The 11,162-nt window shown below is 47.2% G+C and overlaps 1 long non-coding RNA gene across 1 annotated transcript; it reads left to right on the top strand.

Annotated features, from left to right (window-relative positions):
* The first annotated feature begins 396 nt into the window (after nucleotides 1-396).
* Nucleotides 397-3,469, top strand: LOC115343837. The gene is made up of 3 exons (XR_003924296.1): nucleotides 397-550; nucleotides 1,024-1,177; nucleotides 3,256-3,469. It is a non-coding gene; the product is annotated as an uncharacterized LOC115343837 (long non-coding RNA).
* Nucleotides 3,470-11,162: the final 7,693 nt, after the last annotated feature.

The following is an 11,162-nucleotide window of genomic DNA, read 5'->3' as shown; positions in this document are numbered from 1 at the left end:
GGGGGGGGGGGGGGGAAGGCGGGCACGGCCCGCGGTGGGGAGCTCACAGAGGGGCTGAGGGGAGGAGGCGTGAGGAGGAGAGGGAAACCGAGGGCAGAGTAAAGGAGAGCAAGGAAGAGCGGAAAACTCGGGATCTGACGTGGAAATGGGGCACAGCAAGGCCTTGTGCACCAGCCCGGCTGAAGCGGGGAGGTCGCCTCGCCGCAGGGCCAGGATTTGGGCAGGCGCGTCCCCGGGGCACCGGCGAGCTCCTCCGCGGGCTCTTGCCAAGAACTGGAGGCGAGGGGAATCCACGGCATCGCCATCGGTGTAAATGGGAAGGCACTGTTTTCTTTGCAAGAGCTAATCGACTTTTTTTTTTTTTTTCCCAGGTAATCCTCTGAGTTTGCAGTCTGGCGCGGCTGATGCGTCGGCAGGCTGGCGGCATCCCCAATGACCGCCGAAAGCAGCAGAGCCTCAGCGGTGGCAAATGGGAAAAAATTACGAAGCTTTACCCAGAGACGGTGGAGTTTAGCAATCTCTCTCAACCCTGAGCTCCGCCTTGCTGAAGGTTCCCCTTTCTCATTACCTTTTTTCTCACATCTGTGAGCTTGATTGTGCCAAAGCCTGGCCACTCTTCGTATTGTGCTCCCTTTCCTCCTCTCTCGAGCTGCAGCCGGTTTTACCTCTGTCCAGGCCATTCCGAGCCACCCGGACCGCTGGCTGCAGATCAGCGACCCAGGGATTAGTGTCACTTATCTTGATTTTCACTCAGAGGATCTCCCAGCCCTGACAAGAAGACAGATAAATTTCAGAAGCCGAGGCTGAGTTCACCCACCTTACTGCAGCTCTTCCCCACTCAAGCCCTTTCCTCCCATACTCTTACCCAGACAAAATCATGCTTCCCAGCCCTCAAGTATCAGAGTCCTCAGGCAGGCAGACATAGCAGGGAGAGGCAAGGACAAAATGTGATTTGCAAGAAGGTATACACCTATGTAACTCATGAATTTTTCCTCTTCTTTTCCTCTTTCCTCTTCGTTCCAGTCACAGCTTCCTTCCAGCACCTACAGCAAATGACGCAGGGTCTGGCCTCCAGGGAACAGATTCATTCCATGTGCAACTCTGACTCCTTCCTTAATTGATCCTGGACACCTAAAAAAGAAGGGCTTAATCCTGAAAAAAGCTTATGTGTTACCATGTAAGTAAAATACATGTGCACCCTGAGGCCAAATTAAGGTCACATTGGCATCTCAAATTAGGTGTTGCTGAAAGTTTCAGTGCTCAACTCTGCAACCTGAATGCTCTTTAAATATATATCTGTATATAAATTCTGGAACAGGGTGGGGAGGGATTTTAAAGAAAATGTCTTCCCCTCCCTGACATGAGTTCCTGCATGCAGTATTGTCTCAGAGGACCCATTGGCAGATCTGAACTCTTAATATACAGACTTTGACCTCACAAGCTGAGAGAGAAACTTTCCAAGGGAGGATGAAATACTCCCTTTACTGTGATCGTCACTACTCTTCTCTGGCAACAGAAGAGACCCAGGAATACAAAGAGGGGGGGATGTATGGTGGTGGTTACAGACACATCTCCCTGTTCATTTACCACTCCTGTAAGTAATGTCTTCCCCAAGCCTGGGATCGCTCTCTTACTGTTATATCCCACCTGCTGGTCCCAGTTCGCCTCTGCACCATTATTCCCCATCAGCTTCCTAAGATTTCTGTATCTCCATGCACTTCTGTTCCTCTCCATTCCAGTCAGACTAATTCACCTTCCATGATATCAGAGGAGGATGCATTAAAAAAAAAAAAAACCAACAGGAAAACAGTCTCCCTGAACTTAGCAGAATTGCCAGGGACCAGAGCAGCCCCTGGCTTCCAAAAAAAGCAATTGCAAAGCCCCAAACTGAGCATGCTAAATACGGTGTGGTTTAAGCAGCCATCTCTTAGGAACCATCTGCTAAGCATGTGCAAATAGTGACTTTTGAGATTATTATGATTTAGTGAATTTGGGAAGAATTTTACAGGAACAGCAAGAGGAGGCTTGAAGTACTACTGTGACATAAATATTACGGAATAATGAAACACTGTTTTTAGTCTTAGGAACAACATTCATCTCCCATGAACCAAAATGTAAGCTTGGAGCAGCCTTGAGGAAAAAAAAATACTCTTAATGATTTCACCAAATTTCATTGAAAATTCTCCTCAAATTTCATTGAAATATAAAACAGTCTTTCCTTGTACGATATTCCCATGCGGTCAAAATAAAGTGTGTGCTTTCAGGTGCAAAGCCAAACTCAATTAGTATTATACACAAACCAGAATATACCCTGAATTCTGATCAGAGGCAAGCTGATGATTCATACTGCCATGGTCTTCACGTTTGTATTTGCTAGGAAAGCCAGTGTACGGCCTGATAAGGGGTTTTGATCCAAAAATAGGCACATATGCGATTTTAAACATTTGCCTTAGAAAATTAGGTTTTGACACTCTGCTTTAATTGTGTGTCATCTAATGCTGATGGGCACTTACCCGGATAGAGCACCAGCTCCTTGATTAAAATGTAAAATAACATGTTACATTTACAGTAATAATATAATTCTATATCCATGAGCAGAAAGCGCTGTTTGGAATGCAGCTTTCATAGAAAGCAAACCTCCAAAACCCTATAAAGATCAAATGTACATCGTACAGTAGGATAATTCCCTGCTTCTGGTTTTATCTGAGGAACATCAGGAACAATCGGAAGATCAAGCCACTCCTATGAAAAGCATGTAACAGAAAAAGGAATCTGATGTTTTCTTACTTTGAATACACACCTGCTTAAATAGCTAATGCTTCTGAAGTGAAAATGTGCGCCTTAAGAATAAGTGCTCTCTATCAAATGCTGTATGCATTTCGCCTGCTTGTAAAACGTACACCTGTGACTTACTGCAGTGGGTTTCTCCCAGCACTGTACATTCCGTGCTTTGTCATGAGAGATTTTTAGTGCTTAAAAATAAAACCAGGCAGACGTCTTACCCTAAACACAGTCCTCAAGGAAATCTTCAGCTACCGTCCTGCATATTCTTTACATGGCAACATGGGGTAAGCAAGTAACGGGACATTTTTAAGGGCTGTTCAAATATGGCTGTGGTACATTTTTAGTGACCACATGTAACATAAGGGATGTATGAATGGCAAAACTCCTGCTTTAAAATAGTGTGGCTGTTTGGTTTGTTTTGCTACTTAAGATCCTAATTGGTCGTCTTCTACTATTTTCTCCTGATTGTAGCCTGTCCCTGACTTCATTCATGGGTACTTACAGCCATGCAGGGGAGAGACATGTTTGTGACAGACAGAAAGGACAGCAGCAGCTCAAGGCACAGCAGAGAAACGGCACGGAGGTACACCCAAACTCTTGCCAAGCACGTACCTGGTGCAACTGCCTGGTGTATGTTGAGAAGGCACTGGGGCAGCACTGTGACAATGGCCATATGGGATCTGTATTTTTGTGGGAAGCTGAAAATGGGCTGGTTAAAGAGCGATTAAAACTCACTTCCCCTTTACTTTTCGTTGTATTACTTGGCTCGTTTTGACATTTAATAACAGTTGATAAAGCATAACAAAGCATAACATTAAGAATGGTCTTACAAATATGGGTTCTCTAGTCTCAGTACTCTACAACTCCACATTGGTATATCACACTGCATTTCCAAAGTGCTGTTAAATTGCTGATTATGCTCATTCCACTCCCTGTGAGAGGCAGACAACCTTTATCATCCCGGTTTTAAAGATGGGGAAACTGACGCAAGGAGAGATTAACAGTGAATTGCCTGTGACCATACAGCAGTGGTAGAACCTGATTCCTGCAGCTTTCAGTCCTCAGCCCATCGTCTGTGCTGCATCCTGTAAATGACACAAAACCTCTGTGATAGTGTCTAAAACCTAGTCAATCTGATACCAGTTCGTACACACATTTTGAAAGACTGGAAAAAAATTAAGTTGTTTTTTTTAAATGTCCTTTACTGAAGGTCTCTTACTTTATAGCCAACTACACTGTCAATATGACTCAATGTGCAATCTAGATGCAGGTGGAAGAACGTGACAGAGCAGTATGAAGACGATTCTGAGTCAGAGTGTGCTGTCCCAAAGCTGTACATCTGTAATTTATATTTAGATAATTGTCTTTACTAACAGCTTTAGAGACACAAAGCCTAGCCAAAGGCTATAAAGGGGACATAAGTCAGAATGTGAAGCAGTAAAGCGGGAGAGAAGTAGGCTGATCTGCCCTGTCTATGCAGCTTGGCTGCTCTGCCAGGGACTACCACAAAACCCATGCTTTCTCTTCTTGTAGGTGAGCTAGTGAGGAGCTGTCCTCTGTGCTCACTAGTAAGTGTCTCTGCATCTGCAAAGCGCAGGCTATTTTTCTTATACTTCATCAGATGCAGATGTGTAACACCTAACCTATCCTTTGGCTATATCCTAGAGTCATAGGAAATAGTGCTGGCTGACAGAGTCCTCAAAGACCCCTAGTCCATTCTTCTACCCCAAGGTGGGATTAGCAATACCTATGTCACACCTTACACATTTATCCAGCTTGCTTTTAAAATCCTCCAATACTGGAAAGCCTACACCCTTCCCAGGTGACCCTAGTGCTCCACTTTACTATTAGAATGATGTTACTGTTAGAAAGTTTTTGTAGTATCTGACTTAAATGTCCCCCGCTTTCATTTAAGCCTGTCTATGTAAATATATATATAAATAAGCACTTACATATATGCCATATATATGGTGTACCTGTGTGTGTGCATTCACATGTACATGTGTATACATGTGTGCATATGTATGTATTTATTCCTGAATCTGAAATCAGATGCTAACCTCTTTCAATAGCTCCATGTGTTTTCTTCTGCTTTCACTTGCAACCTACTTGTTTTGCCCAGTTTTGTATGAAGGCACATAAACAGAAAAGAAACATTCACACTATTCTAGGAGTTACGCTCTGACAAAATCCCAGTGGCTCCAGGCATATTTACTAAACTCCCAGTTAATGTTTTGTTTTATACTAAAACTTGTCTCTTAAAGCAGTGCTCTTAAAGCAAAGAAGCCATATATTTTATACGCTTAACTGTGATAGTTACAATATAAATTCCTATTTTCCTAAAATAATTTATCCACAAATGATACCTCTTTTTTCTTTTGGTCCCTTGAATCCTGAATAATATAATTGTTTTTCTAGTATCGTCGGGGTTATTCTAATAAGAACTTTGTATTGTGTACACAGGATAGCACATACACAGCTATGCTTCTTCATTGGCTCACAGACTTTTTCCCCAAAGAATATATTGTTTAAATCTGTCCTCTCCTTCTTTGGACAAATTCATGATCTTGACAAAATTTGTGCACTTCCTATTATTTCAGGAAGCTGCATCATCCAGTTATCTGATACAACTGCGTTCAATTAACATCAACCAGACTGGGACACCGGGCAGATTTATTGTGCTGTCTTGTCTGCTTGTTTTGTTTCTTAAAATATAGTATGAAAGCTGTAAATTGACTCGTCTGCTTGTATTAGCTGTAACAATTCAGTACATCAGGACCATTTAGACTGCATTTCAAAATAAGAACTTAATCCATCTTTCTGCAAGGAAGGACTTTTTTTCAGGCCATTATTGTTTATGGTGAAGGAAAGACCTGTCCCTAAGGCTGACAGAAGTGTCAGCAGTCACTGTTTTAAAATAAACAGGTGAGAGGCCATGATTAATAATCCGGTCAATCACAAATATCAGATGGCCTAGCCAAAAATATAGCCAGAGAGCGATGATCCAAAGGTTTCAGCCTAAGAAGTAAATCTAGACCTAACATAGTATGGGAGAACCCTAAATAAAAGCAGAGCTGTGTTTCTGCGCAGCCTATGCCAATCTGCGAGGGAACAGAACCATCCTTCCCCTCTACTGAGTTTTCATACAAGCAGAGAAAAAAAAAGCACAAGCTCCCTGTTACATTCCAGTTTGTTTTTTCAATCTGTTCATGTTAACGGTACAGTCGGGGATCTCCAATTTTTGTGTCATCACTGCCAGCAGCAGGCTAATGGACCATCTCAGAGACAGACCACAGAACTGCAGTTCCAGCCACACAGGGCACTTCCCTCTTTTTATTACACTCTATAAAAGATGTCACACATGCTTTCTCTTCGCAGTCCTCATGAATCAGCAAAGAGCTGCCGAAGAGTGACCATCAGGGCACTCGGGAAAGAATCGAGTGCCAGCTGTCAAAGCATTTCTTGGTGATTTACATTCTTTTTGTATATCTCTGTATCCAGTAGGAGGAACAGGCCAGCAAGGAGCATTTACGTATTTGCATTTTACAGGACAGGCTGCAAAAAAGAGATGTTGTCATGCAGGAGCAGGAGGGAGGATTACTTTCCTTTTAGCTGATGCAAAAAGATATCCCAGTCCCTGTGACTTCTCCCAAGATCTGCATTAGCAAGTCCAATTAGAGTATGTATGTCCTGTCACGGGTGGCAGAACGTCAGGGCACTGGGGAGTGCAACGCCAAAGTGCATGCACAGCCATAGCTTTTCTTCATCTTTACCTCTCTCTTCCATTCTGTTTGGTGAACGCTAGGGGCTTACACATGCTGAAGGAAAAATTTCAACACCATTGATTTTGTCAGTAGTGTGTTTCAGGAGGTAAGAAATCAGCCATCTTGAATTCCGGCAATGAAATCTGCGGATGCAGATTGCAAAATTTGTGGCCATCCCTTGGCAGGGTATTGCTTCATGGTTTGTACATTGGGTTAAGGTGGCAGCTGTTGCTCAAATAGCCCTATCCTTCATGCCTTGAAGGACTTGTTCTGAGAGAGATCACACATGCTAAAAATTCTGCTTTGATCCTCTATTTCATTTCTGCTTTCTCTGGTTGCAGAGTTAAAAAAAAAAATCACCTTAGTTTTAGGGTTCTCAAACTCTGATCATGCTGTTCGTGCCATGGTGCCCCACTCTTTTGTGCCAGCCAAGAGAAGGTGGGACTGATGAGACGAAAAGAGAAAAGTGGAACAGTTCCATTGATTAAATATAAACTATTAACCGCACTGAGACCGGCTTACAATTTCCCATGGTTGCTTCTAGAAAGCCCTTTTCAATATAAGCAAATTGCTGTCCTTGTGGCAGAAGCGCTGCATATATCAGCAAAAAGAGTGATACTTTTGGGTAATCTTCCTACTGTGATGGGACCCAGGCTGGAAATAAGGAGGAGGCCTCCTTCTGCTTCGCTTCTCCGTTAACTGCCAACGGACAAAAGCTACAAGTTGTGAGGTTCCCTCACCAATCAGCAATGGGAGATTAACTTTATCATTAACCTTGTCTGTGCCCTCACCAATTTAACTGGCATTGGCCCAGGTCCCAGACCTAAGGCCAAGGAATACAGAGCAGGGCTTGGTCGGGTGATGCAATGAGAGCTACTGGTCTCCCCCGCCATCCCGGGCTGGCTACATGTTGTTTTGATCCCTTGGCACAAAGCACGATGTCTTTGCACATCACCAGCCAGACTTTCAGCAGGTATAAATGAGCGTAACACAGAGAACTTCAGTGAAAAAGGTTTTGCATCCCTTAAGAATCCAGCCATAATTATTAAACTCTCCTTGAAATTTTTCTTTTTAGTTCCCTTTAAAAAAAAAAAAAAAAAAAGGTCTTTGTTACCCATCTCCTCACTGTGGGTAACCTCATTCTCTCCAAGCTCCAGCTGGAACCTGCATCACACATTGCTCAGTGCTCTGTTGCAAAAATCATTCCCCATTTGCAGCACTAAATCCCCTGCACACACTCCTAAAATATCTTCTCTGGTTCCTCATGCCTAACTAAACAACGCAAAATCCTGATTCTCTGCATACCTCCCACAGCCATCCCAGCTGCTCCTGCCACCTTTCCTTTCCCCTAGGCCCTCTTCACTCATCTGAAGTTACTCATCAGGAATCCCCTCCTCCATCACTTCTCTCAGCTTTGCCTTTCATTGGACCCCTTTGGGGGAGGTAGGAGAAAGAGGTTATTTTAAATAAAACCTTGTCCACTTCTTCCTCTCACATTAGTTTTAAAACTTGCCATTGTAACAAGATTTGAGCAGAGGCATAGAGACATGCTCGTTTCTGGGTGTCCAAAGCATCCTGCTAGTGCTTGCAAAGAGCTAAAGCCCTGTGTCCTGGGCTGCGGGGTGCTTGACCCACCCCGGCCTTGCAGACCCTGGGAACGACAGCGTGGCCTCCTGCTAAGCCACCGGACCTGTTTGGCCTTGAGAACTCCTGAGCACGGTCTCTTTGCGCAGGTCTGAGAGTCAACAAAGGTTTCACAGCGGGACAGGTCTGCTCTTGAGAGCAGACCTGAACCCTGTGCAGATGTCGTGTCTATGAGTCACGTCTTCCCCATCTCCCTTTTACACTCTGTCCCCACAAGTAGCTGCCCTGAGGCGTTTGCTTTGAAAGGACATAATCATATTGTCCTCCCCCTCATTATCCCTCTTCCCAGCGTCTGCACCTCATTGTATGGTCATCTCTTCCCATCGTTCTCTTCTTAATTTAGTTTGGAAACTCTCTAGAGCAATGAGACATCATTATCTATTTTGTAAAGTGCCATTCAGAGCTGTAGCAGAGTAGCACGTATACGTGATAGAAATCCTACCCTTCCATTTCCTCCAAAAGATAGGCAGAGCACGTAAACGTTCAGCAGGTTAACGCGGACTGCCCGGCATGTGCTACCGGCAAGAGCTCCAGTTCCTGGAGCTTTCCCCTACACCAGAGGAGAGAGCTCAGCCATGCTTTGCTCCTCGCAGTACTGTGGGAGGCCTCCAGCTGCTCCGCTCCTGACGACCATATTACCACAAAACCTGTTTTGATGGCAATTTTTGGAGTACCAGAGCAGTGCCAGTCAGTAACGAGGTGACTTCACTACCTGCAGAGTCAGGAGGACGCAGAAGGTTTCCCCTCCGCTTTGGTAACATCCGCAGGACGCTCGCGGCGTTGTAACATTCTCACTCGGTGCGGTTACGGCACGCACAGCTGAGCTGTGTTTCTGGCAGCGCACGTCAAGCTGCCTCACATCCCACCCCCGTATGTCCCTCCCCTATGGGCAACCCCGCAGACAAAGGCAGGGCAATTCCCTGGGCCAAGGGGAAGACGAATTTTGCGGGCTGAAAACCCATGACTACCTCTGGAAAGACATCATTTCCACCGCAGCTAACTGCAGTCTGACGCTGGTTACAATAGGCAATAAAACAGGCACAGGTCTGGGAAGACAGAGGAACACCCAGCAGAACTGCTGATACATCAGTTTTCCTCTCTGCCCCCGCAAAATGGATATATTCTTCCTGGGGTCACCTATAGCTTACCCAGTGTTAATGAGCTGAGAACTGGGCTGGATGTCAGGTCCTCAAACTCGTTTTCCTGAGGTACCCTGGAGAAGTGCAAATCAGCCGCTGGATGGTTACTGAAATAATTAATAATCTCCTTCATTTTTAATAATGATAAAATATGTTTAATGGAGACCAAAAAAAAACCAGCACAGATGATACTGTCAGCAGCAATGACAAAAGCTCTTTACTCGTCGCTAATGACATAAAGCGCTAGGCGCGTCCTGATGTTTCCCCCTCATGTACAACAGCGTGACTAAGCCCACGCTGTGACCTGTGCACAGCTGGAAACGGGCAGCGAGGGGAGAGCACTGGGCTGGGAAACAAGAGAGCCTAGCTCTGAGTCCTGACCTGAGACCGAACTTCACCCAAACTTGGGCCCCATCCTCTCCCGTGTCTACGCTTCTGCTTCTATTTCCATCTTGGAGGTTTTTCTTCAAATTATATTCAAATTTTTATTTTTTTTTTTAAACTGATGCAGGACTGATGCAAGCAGCAGGGAGGCACCTCCGTGGGAGTGGAACCGAGCAGGGGGACCATCGTGTTACAAACCACGGCATCCCTGGATCCGGCACTCTAGATTCAGCCACGCTGGCCCTGCGAGGCAGAGTGCCGCCTGTGGCATTTCCCGGTCTTGGGCACAAAATCCAGAAGAACCAGGGGACGTGGGGGACCTCGCTGGCCATCACTCAGCTCTGCTCCATCAAGCTATTCTCTCGCTGGCCACGTTAGAAGCGGTGAAACACGGGGTTTAGCATTCAAGCTGCGTGACCTCGCTGCGAGCGAGGAGACGGGAATGATGTCAAGGAGGTTTTGTGCATGAAGCGCCCGTGACAAAACATTAGCTTAGGTCAGACACTACTGAAATGTAAAAGGAAGGATGACTGTCAGCCTATCGATAACCAAAACGGGGAGCTGCTGCCCTTTCACGCAGCAACAGGTGTAACGGCCGTCAAAGAGAAACTTCCTTTTGGCTGATTTGTAAAACCACCGCGCTCCGAACACCCGCACCTCCGCTTCGAGAAATAACAGCCAGGGCCAGCTGCCAGCGGTGGCCGTCGGCGTGCCCCAATGTGCCAACGGCCAGAGTTGGCACCACCATTTCTGCTCGTTTCTGTTATTTAGTGGCAAGTTCTGCTCAAAGACGAGGCCATCGTGTGTGTGTGTGTGTGTGTGTGTGTGTGTGTCCGTCCCCGCGGGGATGCGGTGCACCTACGGTCCCGGTGCCGGTCCCGGCCGGCTCTCCCCGCTCGGGGCGCTGCCGGGGCATCCCGGGGCGGTTCCGTGGACGCTACCGCCCGACGTGGAACCGCGAAACGGACAAGGGGCAGCCCCGCCGCCGGCGCCGGGCTTCCCTTAATGGGCATGTGCGGCAGCCGCACATGCCCACTCGGATCGCGCTACCGGCGTCCGCCGCGGTTAAGGCTGCGCGGCGGGAGCGTGGGGCGCGCCGTCGGGCAACCCCGGGTGGCGGCTCGCCCCCCGCCACCGGGGGAAGAGCCCAGACGTTTCTTGGCCGGCGGGTCACCGAGCCGAATCCCCCCCCCCCCCGCACACACACACAGGAAAACACACCAACACCCCCTCCACGGTGGGAGCGGGGACGACACGCACGCACACACACGCGGGACGCGGCGGCCCGGGCGGGGCGGGGATGTGGCGGCGGTGCCGGTAGCGGCGGGGCGGGGCGGGGCGTGTCCCGGGGGCGGCCCCGGCGGGAGGCCCGCCCCGGAGGCAGCGAAAAAATGGGCGGAGGGCGGAGGCGGCGGACGGCGGCGTGGGGGCGGGGGGGGGGGGGGGG

This window comes from Aquila chrysaetos, chromosome 7 (genome assembly GCF_900496995.4).
Source record: "Aquila chrysaetos chrysaetos chromosome 7, bAquChr1.4, whole genome shotgun sequence".
Taxonomy (NCBI): domain Eukaryota; kingdom Metazoa; phylum Chordata; class Aves; order Accipitriformes; family Accipitridae; genus Aquila; species Aquila chrysaetos.
This window is presented reverse-complemented; position numbering and strand designations above follow the sequence as displayed.